Raw genomic sequence first — 16,830 nt, 5'->3', positions numbered from 1 at the left:
TGGCCTGATTTCCTCTTCTCCCAAAATGCCTGTACTTGGCCCTGCATTATATAAAATTACAGATGGGGCTTTAGCGTAGCATGGTATTGAACTTGATGTTTCAGAATGAGACTCTTGAGTCCTGTTTTTAAAAGCACAAAATGAGACATGTATTCACACAATCTTCCTTCCTTCCCACCCTACTCCCAAGTTGGAGGCCCTGGGTATTCATGAGGTGAGAGTCCAGATATAGGCTCCAAGCCAATTAAAAAAAAAACACCTATGCTCTGCGCTCTCTTTTTTTTGCCACTGAGCCTCTTGCTGGCAGGGCCAGCCAGCTAGCTGTTGTGTGATTGTGTGTTCAGTGTTCCTAAAAGCTGTTCTGCTCACCAAATGAGGCACCAAGCAAGCCTTTTGCCTAACAGACAGCTTCTCAGTATTCCCACCAGTGGCTCTTTCCTCAGCCAGATGGATAGGACTCAATTAGTCTATCAGTTATTCCCCTTGACATATTTGTTCTCTTTTGTGAGACCAGCTGTGAGAATCCATCCTCTTATTTAAACCGCTTTGGTAAATGGCTTTCATTTTCTTTTTTCCTCTTCTGCCTATGGAGCAGTCCTAAGTCCTGTATAGGACTTTGATGCCACTGCTCTCTGTGAGGTGCTTCAAGAGCCTACCTTTTTCCTGTTGGACCAGTTCAGATCAGTTTTATTATACCATTTTTATGCAAAAGAATTCAACATCTTGAGTTTTGTATAGTGAAAGAAAGGGTGACTTTCTTACCACAGTGAGCTCTGGTTAGCCTAAAAGCTTTAAAAAAAAAAAAGGAAGACACATTTTCCCAGTCAGCCACGTGCAGTATTCATCCCCCAGCAGCTTGGGAAGGTCAGGCTGAAATCTTCCTACAGCAGTAGCAGCCACAGACCAATAATAAAATCCATTCTGGCGCATGAGGCAATCTGGAAAAGGATGATTAGCAAGCACGTGTCCTCACCCTTCTCCAACTTCTTTCAAAGTTAAATGAAGTGATGAAAGTGACTCTCAGTAAGAGTCCACAAGCCAGAGATGAGGCGACTTCTATAGAGTGAGAGAGTACACAGCCCTATTTGAGAATGAGGAAGGGATAGCACTCTCAAAGATTTATTTTCTTAGTAAATAATTGCATGCCTGCTGTATACAAAGTGTGGTCCTGGGTAGTAGGGATCAGTGGTGAATAATCTAAGTGTAGTCCTTGCTCTCATGGAGTTTTTGTATATTCATTACCTTTCTTAACAACTCTTTTCACTTGGGTAGTGGGGGAAGGGTGATAACTATTCTGGGACCCTTTTCAAAACTGCCCTCAAAATAGTTGTTGCTTCTCTTCCCTAACTGACTCTGAAGGGCAATAAATGACAGCATGAGGGTGCACTTGGTTTTATTCTCAGCATATCAGATTAAAAGTATTTTGACTCCTTGTTAATCTCCAACATGTGTTGGAGCACTTCTCTCCCCTCAGTTATGAACATTAATGCTAATGTCACTAATATTAAGTGTATTCACAGCTTCTCAAAGAACTGGCTTTGGGATGCAATAGAGCCTGGTGGTCCAGTGATTTAGACTCCGTGCTTCCAATTCAGGGGGCTTGAGTTCAATCCCTGGTGGGAGAACTAAGATCCCACATGCCACTTGGCCGAAAGAAAAAAAGAAAAATAGGGCCTCAGTTGTTAGCAGCAAACTAAGCAGAAAGAAAAAATCAGGAACTTACTCCCCATCTAGATTCTAAAATACTCCTAAATTAAAGCCTAAAGACCATGGATAGACGTTAACTGGGATTTATAGCACTTAGTAAGATAGCAGACAAGAGAGGGCTCTTTGCTAGATCTGCCTGCCTAGGCTGCCATTTTCTTCTGGCAAGAGGTTTAGTTCTGGCAACCCCCAGACACATTCTAGTGTGTGTTTGAGGCATTTCAAGATGATGTTTGTAAATCCATTATTGCTTAATAAACAAAGCCCAGTCTCTCACACTGGGGTTTCTTTTCAGATGTCCAGAAGATAGATGACATTTTTTATTACTTCTCATTGGCTTCATGGAGGGCAAAGCTTTTTAATCAGTTAATACCCTCAGTGTGACTGAATGGTCATTCATTTTCTAGTGTAATAAACTGCGTGCATTTCTTTTTTTTTTTTTTGCGGTACGCGGGCCTCTCACTGTGTGGCCTCTCCCATCGCGGAACACAGGCTCCGGACGCGCAGGCTCAGTGGCCATGGCTCACGGGCCCAGCCGCTCCGCGGCATGTGGGATCTTCCCAGACCAGGGCACGAACCCAGTGTCCCCTGCATTGGCAGGCGGACTCTCAACCACTGCACCACCAGGGAAGCCCCTGCGTTCATTTTTATTTTGTATACACAGGTGTCATATTTGTCTGGAGTTGATTGTGAAGCTTGCTCATTTTGACTCCTTTTGTGTGTGTGTGGTAAAATCTGCATAAAATTTACCATTTGAATAGTTTTTAAGTGTACAGTTCAGTGGCATTAAGTGCATTCACATTGTTGTGCAACCATCACTACTGTCCATCTCCAGAACTTTTTCATCATCCCATGCTGAAACCCTAAACCCGTTAAACAATGACTCCTCATTTCCTGTACCCCCAGCCCCTGGTAACCACTATTCTACTATTTGTCTCCATGTACCTGACTATTCTAGGGGTCTCACAGAAAGTGGAATCATACAATATTTGTCCTTTTGTATATGGTTTATTCCTCTTAGCAAAATGTCTTCAAGTTTTGTCCATGTTGTAGCATGTATCAGAATTTCATTCCTTTCAAAGCTGAATAATATTCTGTTGTATGTGTATAGCACATTTTGTTTATCCTTCTAACCATCGATGGACATTTGGGTTGTTTCCACCTTTTGACTATTGTGAAGAATGCTGCTATGAATGTTGGTGTTTTGAGTCCCTGCTTTCAGTTCTTTTGTGTATATACCCAGAGGTGGGACTGCTGGATCAAATGGTAGTTAATTCTATGTTTAATTTTTTGAGAAGCCATCATAGTGTTTCCCACAGTGGCAGCACCATTTTACATTCCAATTTTTCCACATCCTTGTCAACACTGGTTGTTTTCTGATTTTTTTTTTTTTTTTTTTGCGGTACGCAGGCCTCTCACTGCTGTGACCTCTCCCGTTGTGGAGCACAGGCTCCAGACGTGCAGGCTCAGCGGCCATGGCTCACGGGCCCAGCTGCTCCGCGGCATGTGGGATCTTCCCGGACCGGGGCATGAACCCATGTCCCCTGCATTGGCAGGTGGACTCTCAACCACTGCGCCACCAGGGAAGCCCATTTTCTGATTTTTTTGATAATAGCCATCCTAATGGGGGTGAAGTAGTGTCTCATTATGGTTCTGATTTTTATTTCCCTAATCATTATTAATGTTGAGCATCTTTTTATGTGTTTACTGGCCATTTGTTTATCTTCTTTGGAGAAATGTCTCTTCAGGCCCCTTGCCCATTTTTTAATTGGGTTGTTTGGATTTTTGTTGTTGAGTTTTAGGAATTCTTTATCTATTCTAGATATTTATCCTTCATCAGACATGTGATTTGCAAATATTTTCTCCCATTCTGTGGGTTGCCTTTTTACTATGTTGACAGTGTCCCTTGATGAACAAGTTTTCAATTTTGATGAAGTCCTGTTTGTCTGTTCTTTGGTTGCCTGTACTTCTGGTGTCATCATTACTAAATCCAGTGTCATGAAACTTTTCCCCTATGTTTTCTTCTAAGAGTTGTATAGTTTTAGCTCTTACATTTAGGTCTTTGACCTATTTTGAATTAATTTTTTGTATATGGTGTTTGGTAAGGGCACTTTGACCGCTTTTTGTATTTCATGTATCTTTATGAATAAAGTTTATAGAGAAGGTACAACTTGCTTTTCCAAGAACTGTGAAACTACTCCCAGTTTATTCCCTACTGGGTTTGCTTGTCTTTAGTACATCTTATAAAACCTGTCCTTCAGGCCCCTTGCCCACCCTCAGCTGAGATTTAGCTCCTTTCTCTTCTCAGTACGGCTTGTTGGCAAGCATCTGTCGCTAGCTGATAGAATCATTTGGTATGCCCCTATCCCTACCAGTGACACGCACCCTGATTTTTATTCTCTCACAAGGATAGCTGAGTCACACAACCTGTGGCATTTTCATAGATAAATCCCAATGACCCTTTTGTTTGTACTAAATAAATGTGGAAGGAAGGTATTTAAGAGAAACTCTAGACCCCAGACTAAATCTTGGGTTTGGATGCTTTGAGGATATACTGTCTTGATGATGCAATGCTCTCTGCAGATAAGTATGTTACAATAGAAGAGCTCTTCAGGAGGTTCTCCTCCCTATCCTGTCCTACCCTAAACTCTTGTATACTCCCTGTCCTTTATTCCTGCTTTTCAAATTAGGAAAAAGACTTTTTTATTACTGGCTGTATCCTACTAGAATTGGGTCTACACTCGAGATCTGTCATGAAATTTTTTGGAATACTGGCTCACAGGTTTTTTTTTTTTTTTTTTTTTTTTTTTTGGTGGTACGCGGGCCTCTCACCGTTGTGGCCTCTCCCGTTGCGGAGCACAGGCTCCGGATGCGCAGGCCCAGCGACCATGGCTCACGGGCCCAGCCGCTCCGCGGCATATGGGATCCCCCCGGACCAGGACACGAACCCGCGTCCCCTGAATTGGCAGGCAGACTCCCAACCACCGCGCCACCAGGGAAGCCCCTGGCTCACAGGTTTTTAACCCAAAGTCCAAGAATAGGCTTTAGAAAATTACTGCACACTGAAATTGTGTAAAATTATGCATATTTCTTTTTTTTTTTTTTCTTGAAGAGGGTCCATCTTTCTTAAAAGTCTCAGTCAGGCTTTGACCCCTTCAACACATTTCTTTTTAAAGAATCACTGGCTTAGGTGCCTTGAATAGTACCTCATACTTTCCTTGCCCCCAAAGCCATCAGACCTTTGAAAATGCCCATTGAAGATCTTAAGCACCTTTTAGACTATTCACTATTTGTTTTGGTTTGCAAATGCTATGACATTGATTTATATCAGCTCTAACTTCCTTATAGGCAAAAGAGGGATTCATAGCAGAACTTTACAGAAGATTCTCTAGAGCCCTGAATATCTAGAGTACATAGTGGCAATTTAGGATTCAAGTCAAAACCTTCCCTGAGCACCTGATTCCTTAAGCTTTCAGTCATACTTATGACCAATTTTGTGCCATTGAAATATCCCATTGGAAAACAAGTAAATGGCCCACTTTTACTTTCTTCGGCCTTCATTCAGCTATCAGTATTTTAGCATTTAGTGCTTTGTGCTTTAGATTGAGCCAGGCATTTGAGGGATACAGAGGTATGATAAAGGGCCTTTGTTCTCAAAGGATGGAGTAAGTGCAAAAGATGGCTTAAGGCAATTTATTATCAATAGCCGACCAGTACTAGCAATAGGATCTGTGTGTTCCTGTTGGAGAAAGATCTCTGCAGGTTGTGGTGGTCAGGAAAGGCCATGTGGAAGAGAGAAGAAGTGAGTTGGGCCTTGAATGAAGAAAGGTAGGAATTGGATAAATGGAGAGGCACAGATTGTAAAATGTACTCAAAGCCAGGACCTGAAAAGGACAGAAAGAGTGGAGAAGAGTCCCAGAGTTTCTATGCCTTGTCCTTGGGTCCCAGGGCACCCAGGGGCTGGATGCCTTAGAAATATGATTCAGTCATTTAAATTGTTAGCACATCTTCCATAAACCCTAGTGCACTGACTCTCATCCCTGTCCTAATTGTACTGCCTTTGATTCAGTTCACAAGCGTTCATCTCAAAGGCCTAGTATGAGCCAGCCTCAATGCTACTAGGCATATGATTAGACCTACTGAGCAAACCTATCTCTCTCTTTTTTTGTCCTGGTAAAAAACACATAACAAAATTTATCATCTTAACCACTCTTAAGTGTACACTACAGTAGTGTTAATATATACATTGTTGTGCAATTTATCATGGGTTCGAGCCCTGGACTGGGAAGATCCCACATGCCATGGAGCAACTAAGCCCATGCACCAGAACTCCTGAGCCTATGTTCTAGACTCGCGAGCCACAACTACTGAGCCCACATGCCACCACTACTGAAGCCTGCACGCCTAGAGCCTGTGCTCCGCAACAAGAGAAGCCACCACAATGAGAAGCCCATGCACCGCAACAAAGAGTAGCCCCCACTCACCGCAACTAGAGAAAGCCTGCATGCAGCAACAAAGACCCAACACAGCCAAAAATAAATAAATTAATTAATTTAAAAAGAAAACAAAAAACTGAAACTCTGTGTATTGAACAACTCCCCTTTTCCTGCCCTCCACCTTGCCCCTGGCAACTACCATTCTACTTTCTGTTTCTAAGCATGAGCAAACCTATCTGGAAGCTGGTATTCCTTTAAACCAAGTGGCCCAGGGGCTTGCTAAAAATTTTTCATACAAATTTAGGGATTTTCCGGGAAGATCACAAAGGTGGTCTGCTGGCACCCCCATGTGCCACAGGACTATAGGACAGTGTCACCAGATGCCTCCCATTATTTCTTCAAGTCTCCACTCTCACTAAGGCTTTGGATTTTGGTTTCAGAGGAGGCCCTGTATAATGTCATGTTATAAGAGGTATCTTTGAAAGTATTATGATGAAACAGAGAATCATTCATTTGTAGGAGTAGGTTAAAGTCAATTAGGGAAACAAAAAATGCTTCACATCTGATTGAGTGAAAGTTGCACTGGAAGCTGAGTATTTATTTTCATCTATTAGTCATCTTTCTAACCCTTTTTGCTTTTCTCCTGATCCTAAGATAATAGCCACTATAAATAACTGCTGAGTGTTTAAAGATCCTAACGAAACCTAACTTTATTTTCCCAGAGAACAGTGAGATACTGCTAATAAGAGGAGAGCCCTAGTTTGTGGGGCAAAACGTTGTTAGGGTGTCTGGGTGGCACCCGTTACTTGTGAACATGTAGGAGGAAGCACAGAAAGATCTTGGGGAGATATCCTAAAAGCTTCAAGCCTTATGAGGAAAATGGAGCCTGGTACTTCAGCTTTAGAGTTCTTCGCCCTTGGGGTGCTAGTAAATGTTTAATAACTGGTAGCGGGGTGAGCGGTTGGAGGGGGCTGATTTGTAGTGCTGAGGGTGAATGCTCCCACCATGGCTACCAGTGTGAAGCCAAGTGGCTCTCATAGTGCTTGAAAATTTAACAGTCATCTCTCACAGGCCAAGCATGTGTAAGTCAGCTCCAGCATACCACTGGTTGTTGAGGAAGACTGGGAGAAGGGGGCTGTAAAGCTGTGAGGTGGGGCTATCTGAGCAGGAGGTGAGTGTGGGTCACTTTCCCCATGGAGCCACCTATATTGCCTCCCAGGGCAATCGAGTCCTCTGAGCAGCCCATTCTGAGAGCCCCTGTGATGTTTTCTCATCTTAAAACAGGGCCTTGGCCACCATGCAGGGCAGCCTTGGCAGAGACACATGCTGGTGAGCTGAGATTTAAGACTCTCACGATAGCCGTAACTCAGTTTCCCGTACTTGGCATTGTGTTTTTTTTGGTACAACAGCCTGTAGTTTTGCGCTGCCTCTCTATAACACTGAGTGATGGTTGCTGTGAGAACTCTGAGTACGAGCATGTGACACAAGCATTGGCTGTCTGACCCTTCCTCTCTTGGTGTCTTTGTTTAGATTCTGACATTTCAGCTGACCTATTTGGCAGGAAAAAGTTTGATACGAGTTATTTGTTCACTGGATTCACCAAAGCAGAAAGACACAAAGTCAGAGGCAGAGAGATTTTCCTACCAGCTGCTAATAAACCTTGGAAATCAACTTTATGTTACATAGGGCATCTTGAGAAGGTCCACTTAAGAAGGTCAGCTGATTATGTGCTGCTAGGATGTCCACTCTCTTACTTGGACCAAGAGGTAAGCTGCACTGCCAGAGACAGGGGAGAAAGCTGGATTTTAGCTCCTCTGAATAGGGAAGAAAGTATCTTGGATTTAAAAAAGGACACAAATAGATAAAAGGAAAGGAACAACTAGGAGTTTCTGAGCTAGGCACTTTTACTTAGGTTATGTAATTAATTCTTTAATCAATTGTTTGAGGTAGGTACAGTTATCGTCATTTTATAGATGACGATGCTAAAGAGACTTAAGTAATTTGTTCAAGATCACACAGCTGTTAGTGGTAAAGCCATAGTGTAAATGTAGGTCAGTCTGACACCAAAGTCTGAGCTTTTCATTGGCCAAAGCACCTGAGATAACTGGAGTTTGTCAAGTATCCTGAAGGAAGAGGCAAGTCAGGATAGGAAGGTGCAGGGAGAAGCAGAGAGAATGGGGATAACAGGGCTCGTTCCTAAGGGGTGGGGAAAGGTCCTGGTTTGGGAACGGCCCATTCAGTTAAGGAAAAAAAGTACTGAACAGGGACCTGGAGAGTTTGCCTGCCAGTTAGGCAGAAATGCCTAAGTAGAGGCTCTTGGCACGGTATGATAACTTTCTAAATGAGGGAAAAGTCTCTTTATTCCATACAAGCATGTCAGAAAAGTCAGTATGAGAAATAAAGCTTCTCCACACACCAAAGGAAGATGACGAATTTTTTAAAAGTTCTTATGTACTTATTTCTTTTAAAGATAATATATTTATGTGGGTCAAAACCAAAAAAAGTAGCACACTGAATTTTAATTATTTTTAAAGTGGTAGTTCCATTTTGTTTAAAAAAATAAAGGGAAAATTAAGATTCAAAATTAATGTCCCACAGCCAAGCTAGATGAATGCAGAGGTCACTGGTGAAGAGCTCAGCTTATTATTCATGTCTGGCACTGTCAGCATTTTCTTCAATTAAGTATGAATTTTGAAATGCCCATCACATAAACTTTCTGGTCTTCCTCAGTCAGGCTTCATTGTCAGTGAAGCTTCGTTGGCAGTGCATGAGAGGAGTCGCTTTGGAGCTCATAGGAACTCCAGTAGTCAGCTTTTCAAGAGGTTACAGGAGACGGCAGCCCTTGCTTTCTTGGTTTAAGCTAAGAAGGACCCTTTATCCCAGTTACTAGATGTACAGGTAGGACTTCCCTCTTCAGTTTGCTTATTTATTTATTTGGCTGTGTTGGGTCTTAGTTGCGGCACGCAGGATCTTTCCTTGCGGTGCGTGGGCTTCTCTCTAGTTGTGGCGTGTGGGTTTTCTCTCTCAAGTTGAGGCACGTGGGCTCAGTAATTGTGGCATGCAGGCTTAGTTGCGCTGTGGCATATGTGCTCTTAGTTCCCTGACCAGGGATTGAACCCACGTCCCCTGCATTGGAAGGCGGATTCTTTACCACTGAACCACCAGGGGAAGTCCCTTTAGTTTGTTTTTTTAGCCACCTCCTTCCTTCCAAATAGATGTTCGTGTACTTTTGTTTTATTTCCATTGCAACCTCTCTCCCAGGAGGTAGCTCAAAACTCTATAAGGTGTGCTTGGAAGAGTATGGTTTGCCACTATGATAGTAACACTGGAGGCCAGAAGTGTCACTATGCAAACTGTTATCTCTGTTATAAGCTGTGTTAACTGGAAATGTTTTTGCTAAGTACCATAACAGCACTTTGACCTTTCACAGTGACCCTGCTTAAAAAGAAGTTACAGTCTTAAAAATGACCCACCCAGCTAGAAGGGAAACTGTGGATAGCCCACAAATGGGATTTCTGTTAAAGAATTTTGTCTCTTAAGGAGGGATAGATAAGTGAGGCCTGGCAGTGAGGCAGAGACCCCGTATCAGATTGTCAGAGAGACGGTGTTTTCTGTTTCCCTCCCTGAGATGTGATATATTTCCAAGAAAAGAAAGCTCAAGTAAGGAGGACAGAGATCTGCCTCTTGGTTTCAGCTGGGTGGAGTGTCCAGCCTGCAATAAGCCATAGAGAGGGAGAAGGCCTGATGCGATATTTGGTAAACATGTGTATCATGTTCCCCCACCGCTATTATCTTGGCTGCCTCTTGGTGTGATTGCATGCCTTGCTTGTGCAGGGTGAAGACCTGGGCATGTTGGATCTGTAATTAGTGCAAAGAAAAGCTTCACAAGCTTCACCCCTGGAAACAAGGGAGTTTCTAGGGCTTCAACCAAATCAAGTCAGGGAGGTGGGGCAACTACCCAGGGAAATTAAAGAAAGTCATTGTCGCCACTCCTTTAACCAACTGATGGCCTTTCACGAATCACCCACTATGAGTTTCATTATCTGGTCAGCCTTTCTGAAAGGCAGAGCCAGCCTGTCAGATCAATAAATTTCAGGGCAGTCAAGAGCCCTTTGGTAGCAGGCTTTGAAAGACATGGATGGACTGGAGAACTGGCCAACTTAAATCGGTTCTGAAGGTACTTCCCTGGTGGCGCAGTCATTAAGAATCCACCTGCCAATGCAGTAGACACGGGTTCGAGCCCTGGTCCAGGAAGATCCCTCATGCTGTGGAGCAGCTAAGCCTGTGTGCTCAACTACTGAGCCTGCGCTCTAGAGCCCACAAACCACGACTACTGAGCCCATGTGCCACAACTACTGAAGCCTGCACGCCTCGAGCCCGTGCTCCACAACAAGAGAAGCCACCGCGATGAGAAGCCCGTGCACTGCAACGAAGAGTAGCCCCCGCTCGCCACAACTAGAGAAAGCCTGTGCGCAGCAATGAAGACCCAAAGCAGCCTAATTAATTAATTAATTTTAAAAATTGGTTCTGAAATTGAGTTTGGTCCTGAAGTATATGAGAGGAAAATAGAAAGGGGAAAAAAATCTTCTGCATATTATATACAAGTTGGCTGTATAGAGGAAACAGTTATCTTTTAAAAGGCATCATCTTTTTTATCATAAGAGATTTGTGTCCACCTTTTGTATCCTTGTTTCCAAACAATTATATTGGATGATTGTGCCCTGGAGAGATATTCATGTTATCTTGGATAGAAAGTCACTGTAAGCCCCTAGTGGAGGGGAAGGATGCTCACTCAAATGAGGCCTATGAGTTTGTTACCAGGTTACTATTTGTTCTAGCTCCTGTACTGTTGGCTTGTTTTCTTTTTTTCAGCCACTTTGAGCTAAAGTGTTCTGAAAAAGAATCAATTCTTGCCTCCCAAGGAAGTTCTCAGAACCTGCTTTTGTCTAAGAATTCTCTGCTTCTGGGTGTCCTTGGTTCGTGCAGCAAGACAAGGAATGGGTGCCCCAGCTTCACATCCCCCAGATTATTTCTTTTCTGTACAGAAGGACAGAGGTTTCTGCTCTGTGCCAAGCCAGGGGATATAAAAATGCAAACATCATATATGCCCTTGAGGACCTCACAGTATAAGAATCAGGATCACTAATTTCTTGCTTAGACCTTTGCTTCTGTGCCCTCCTGTAGACCTCACTCAGCTGATGTATTTGGCGTGCTTGTAGCAGCATCCCCCAGCCTTTTATAAACCTAAGAAGGTTTAGGTTTGTAGGTACCCTAATGAAAAAATACCTCATTATAAATCCGTAAATGGTTGGCTGATAACCCTTATTTGGAGTGAGTTTCCACAAGGAGAGCCATGATCGTCTCATATCTTTCACCCCTGCCTCAGTTTCATAAAAAAGGCAAAAGTGGAACTTTCATTAGATGTCCTTGGTAAAGGTAGGACTCTATAAGTTCCTGAGCTTGGCAAATGATTGAGTTTGTCAAAGATCCATCTACAGTACACCCACTTAAAGAAACCTCATGTGGCTACTGCCCAGCTGAAAATTATTTCAGACACTGTTGATTGCTACCTGGAGTCCCTTTAATTTGTCAGGGAGGATTGCCAGGGATGGAGAGGTAGGGAGGAGTAGCACAATGAGGGGAATCTTTGGCCTTGTGGAAATACTAGGAACTCCTGGCTTATAGATACTGATATTTCAGTCTGAATCATTCTTGCCCCAACCAAAAATGGAATGGTAAGACCAAAAAAGACGTAAGTTTACTGCCATGGCCCTACTTTCTTTTTTTTTTTTTGCCTAGTCATGATTTACTGGACTAGACTTTTTACTTAACTTTATTGAGATGTAATTAACATATAATAAAACATATTTGTGTAATCATTAGCATCACAAAGATACAGAACATTTTACTTCCATCACTCATAAAAGTTCTTCTTTACAGTTAGTCTTATCTGCAAATCTGAGCCCTAGGCAACCACTGATGTAATTTCTATCGCTATAGATTAGATTTGTCTTTTCTTTTTAAAATTTATTTATTGTTTATTTTGGCTGCACTGGGTCTTAGCTGCAGCACGTAGGATCTTCATTGCAGCACACAGACTTCTTAGTTGCAGCATGGGGGCTTCTTAGTTGTGGCATGCATGCAGGATCTAGTTCCTCGACCAGGGATCGAACCCGGGTGCCTTGCACTGGGAGCACGGAGTCCTACCCAGTGGACCACCAGGGAAGTCCCTAGATTTGTCTTTTATAGAATTTCACATGAACTCTGTTGTGTCTGAGATTCATCCATATCGTGACACTTCTAGCTGTTTACCAAAGAGAAATGAAAATATATGTCCACCCAAAGACCTGTATACAAATAATATTCATAATAGCATTATTCATGATAACCGAAAACTAGAAACAACCAAAGCAACCAGCAACTGAATGGGTAAACAAAATGTGATACATCCATACATACAATGGAATATTTTTCAGCCATAAAAAGGAATGAAGGGGCTTCCCTGGTGGCGCAGTGGTTGAGAGTCCGCCTGCCGATGCGGGGGACACGGGTTCGTGCCCCGGTCGGGGAAGATCCCACATGCCGCGGAGCGGCTGAGCCCGTGAGCCATGGCCGCTGAGCCTGCGCGTCCGGAGCCTGTGCTCTGCAGCGGGAGAGGCCACAACAGTGAGAGGCCGCGTACCGAAAAAAAAAAAAAAAAAAAAAAAAAAGGAATGAAGTACAGATACCTGCTACAACATCGATGATTTTTTTTTTTTTTTTTTTGCGGTACGCAGGCCTCACTGTTGTGGCCTCTCCCGTTGCGGAGCACAGGCTCTGGACGCGCAGGCTTAGCGGCCGTGGCTCACGGGCCCAGGCGCTCCACGGCATGTGGGATCTTCCCGGACCGGGCCACGAACCCGTGTCCCCTGCATCAGCAGGCGGACTCTCAACCACTGCGCCACCAGGGAAGCCCTAACATGGATGATTCTTGAAAACATATGCAAAATGAAGGAAGCCAGTCACAAAAGACTACATGTTGTGTGATTCCATTTATTTAAAATGTCCAGAATAAGCAAATCTATAGAGACAGAAAATAGATTGGTGGTTACCTAAAGCTGGGTTTGGGGAGTAAGTTGGGAAATGACTGCTAATGGTTATGAAGTTGATGAAAATGTTCTAAACTTAGATCATGGTGATAATTGCCCCCTATGTGAATATAGTAAAACCATTGAATTGTACACTTAAAATGATTGAATTTTATGGTATGTAAATTATCTCTCAATAAAGATGTTTTTAAAAAGAAAGAAAAAGCCATACTGTTTTCAAAAGTGGTTGTACCATTTTTAATTCCCACCAACAATGAATAAGAGTTCTAGCTACTCCATATCTTTGCCACACTTGGAATTGTGAGTGTTTTTAATTTTAGCCATTCTAGTGGGTAGGCAGTGCTCTAGTAATACTGCATACATAGTTTTTTAAATTACTGTTAATTCATTTTGTGTGATGTTGAGCAGCGGATCATTTGCCTGTTTTTAAAATTTGATTATTATAATATTTATGAGTTTTTGTATTGATATATTCTGGATGCAAGTCATTTGTCATATATATGTATTGCAAATATTTTCTCCTAGTCAGTTGCTTGTGTTTGCAAGTTATTAATGGTGTTTTCACAGTCCAGAACTTTTAATGAAGACCAACTTTAATTTAATACCATAAAGATGAATTTATTAATTTTTTAACACTTTTTACTATTGTGTTTTATTTAGTAAATCTTTGTTTACTCCTAGTTGTGAAATTTTTCACCTGTATTTTCTTCCATAAATTTTATAGTTCTGTCTTTTACATTTAGTTCTATGCTCCATGTCAAGTTAATTTTTTGTAAAATGTTTGGTAATGGTAAATGTTCATCCATTTCCCGCCCACCCCCCCACCCCCTGCCCTGCAATATCCTGTTGTTCCATTGTCATTTGTTGAAAAGACTGTTCTTTCCCCTATTGAAATACCTTGGCACATTTGTAAAAAAATCAATTCACCATATATATGTGGGTCTATTTCTGAAATATTAGTTCTGTTCCATTGGTCTAATATATGTCTAAATTTATGCCCTACACTGTCTTATTATAGGTCTGTAGTAAATCTTGAAATCAGGTAATATAAGTCCTCTGATTTTGCTCTTTTTAAAAGTTGTTTTGAATATTTGAGGTCTTTTGCATTTCTATACAAAGTGTAAAATTAGCTTGTCCATTTCTACACCAAAAAAACGCTGCTAAGATTCTTTTTATTTAATATTTATTATTTATTTTTGGCTGCGTCGGGTCTTAGTTGCGGCATGCGGGATCTTACATTTCAGCATGTGGGCTTCTTCGCTGCAGTGTGTGGGCTTCTCTCTAGTTGTGGCGTGCGGGTTTTCTCTTCTCTAGTTGTGGCGCACAGGCTCCAGGGCGTGTGGGCTCTGTAGTTTGCAGCACGTGGGCTCTCTAGTTGAGGCTCATGAGCTCAGTAGTTGTGGCGCACGGGCTTAGTTGCCCCATGACATGTGGGATCTTAGTTCCCTGACCAGGGATGGAACCCACATCCCCTGTATTGGAAGGTGGATTCTTTACCATTGGACCATCAGGGAAGTCCCAAGCCTGCTAAGATTTTGATTGGAATTGAATTAACGCTATAGATCAACTTGGGGGAGAATTGACACTTTAACAATATTATATTCAAATCCATGATCATAATATACCTGTTTATTTAGATATTTAAAATTTTCTCACCAATATTTTGTAGTTTTTAGCATGCTGTTTTGCATCTGTTTTGTTCAATCTATCCATAAATATTTCTTTTTTTCTTTTTTTTTCTTTTTTTTGCGGTACGCGGGCCTCTCGCTGTTGTGGCCGCTCCCGTTGCGGAGGGCAGGCTCCGGACGCGCAGGCTCAGCGGCCATGGCTTACGGGCCCAGCTGCTTCGCGGCATGTAGGATCCTCCCCAACCGGGGCACGAACCCGTGTCCCCTGCATCAGCAGGCGGACTTTCAACCACTGCGCCACCAGGGAAGCCCCATAAATATTTCATTTTTTATGTTACCTAAATGGTATTTTTAATTCTTTTCCATTATGGTTTATTACAGGATACTGAATATAGTTCCCCATGCTATACAACAGGATCTTGTTGTTTATCCATTCTATATATAATAGTTTGCATCTGCTAATCCCAAACTCCCAATCCAACCGTCCGCCCCCAGCAACCACAAATCTGTTTTCTATGTCTTTGAGTTTGTTTCTGTGTTGTAGATAAGTTCATCTGTGTCATATTTTAGATTCCATATATAAGTGATATCATATGGTATTTGTCTTTTTCTTTCTGATTTACTTCGCTTAGTATGATAATCTCTAGGTCCATCCATGTAGCTGCAAATGGCATTATTTCATTCTTTTTAATGGCTGGATAATATTCCATTATATATATGTACCACATCTTCTTTATCTACTTATCTATCAGTGGACATTTAGGTTGTTTCCATGTCTTGGCTACTGTAAATAGTGCTGCTGTGAACATTGGGATGCATGTATCTTTTCAAATTATAGTTTTGTCCAGCTATATGCCCAGGAGTGGAATTGCTGGATCATATGGTAACTCTACTTTAGTTTTCTGAGGAACCTCCGTACTGCTCTCCATGGTGTCTGCACCAGTTTACATTCCCACCAGTGTAGGAAGGTTCTCTTTTCTTCACACCCTCTCCAGCATTTCTTATTTGTAAACTTTTAATTTTTCCTTGTGGGAGCTTAGTTCGCAGACCAGGGATTGAACCCGGGCCCCTGGCAGTGAGAGCACCAAGTCCTAACTACTGGACTTGCAGGGAACTCCCTGTAAACTTTTTAATGATGGCCATTCTGACGGGTGTGAGGTGGTATCTCATTGTAGTTTTGATTTGCATTTCTCTAATAATTAGCTATGTTGAGCATCTTTTAATGTGCCTATTGGCCATCTGTATGTCTTCCTTGGAGAAATGTCTGTTTAGGTCTTCTGCCCATTTTTTGATTGAGTTGTTTGTATTCTTGTTATTGAGTTGTATGAGCTGTTTGTATATGTTGGATATTAAGCCCTTGGTCACATTGCTTGCAGATATTTTCTCCCAGTCTGTAGGTTATCATTTTGTTTTGTTTATGGTTTCCTTTGCTGTGCACAAGCTTATAAGTTTGATTAGGTCCCATTTGTTTATTTTTGCTTTTATTTCTATTGCCTTGGGAGACTGACTTAAGAAAACATTGATATGATTTATGTCAGAGAATGTTTTGCCTGTGTTCTCTTCTAGGAGTTTTATGGTTGTCATGTCTTATATTTAAAACTTTGAGCCATTTTGAGTTTATCTTTGTGTATGGTGTGAGGGTGTGTTCTAAACTCATAGATTTAAATGTGGCTGTCCAGCTTTCCCAACACCACTTGCTGAAGAGACTATCTTTTCTCCATTGTATATTCTTCCCTTCTTTGTCGAAGATTAATTGATCATATGTGTGTGGGTTTATTTCTGGGCTTTCTATTCTGTTCCATTGATCCATAGGTCTGTTTTTGTGCCAGTACTAGGCTGTTTTGATTACTGTAGCTTTGCAGTATTGTCTGAAGTCTGGGAGGATTGTGCCTCCTGCTTTGTTCTTTTTCCTCAGGATTGCTTTGAAAATTCTGCATCTTTTATGGTTCCATATAAATTTTAAGATTATTTGTT

At 42.0% G+C, this 16,830-nt stretch overlaps 1 protein-coding gene across 5 annotated transcripts in view; it reads left to right on the top strand.

Moving 5' to 3' along the window:
- The window catches only part of ARMH3 (armadillo like helical domain containing 3), a 175,519-nt gene that overhangs the window by 141,691 nt on the left and 16,998 nt on the right, over positions 1-16,830 (top strand). The window lies entirely within an intron of this gene.

Source organism: Phocoena sinus, chromosome 16, assembly GCF_008692025.1.
Source record: "Phocoena sinus isolate mPhoSin1 chromosome 16, mPhoSin1.pri, whole genome shotgun sequence".
NCBI lineage: Eukaryota > Metazoa > Chordata > Mammalia > Artiodactyla > Phocoenidae > Phocoena > Phocoena sinus.
This window is presented reverse-complemented; position numbering and strand designations above follow the sequence as displayed.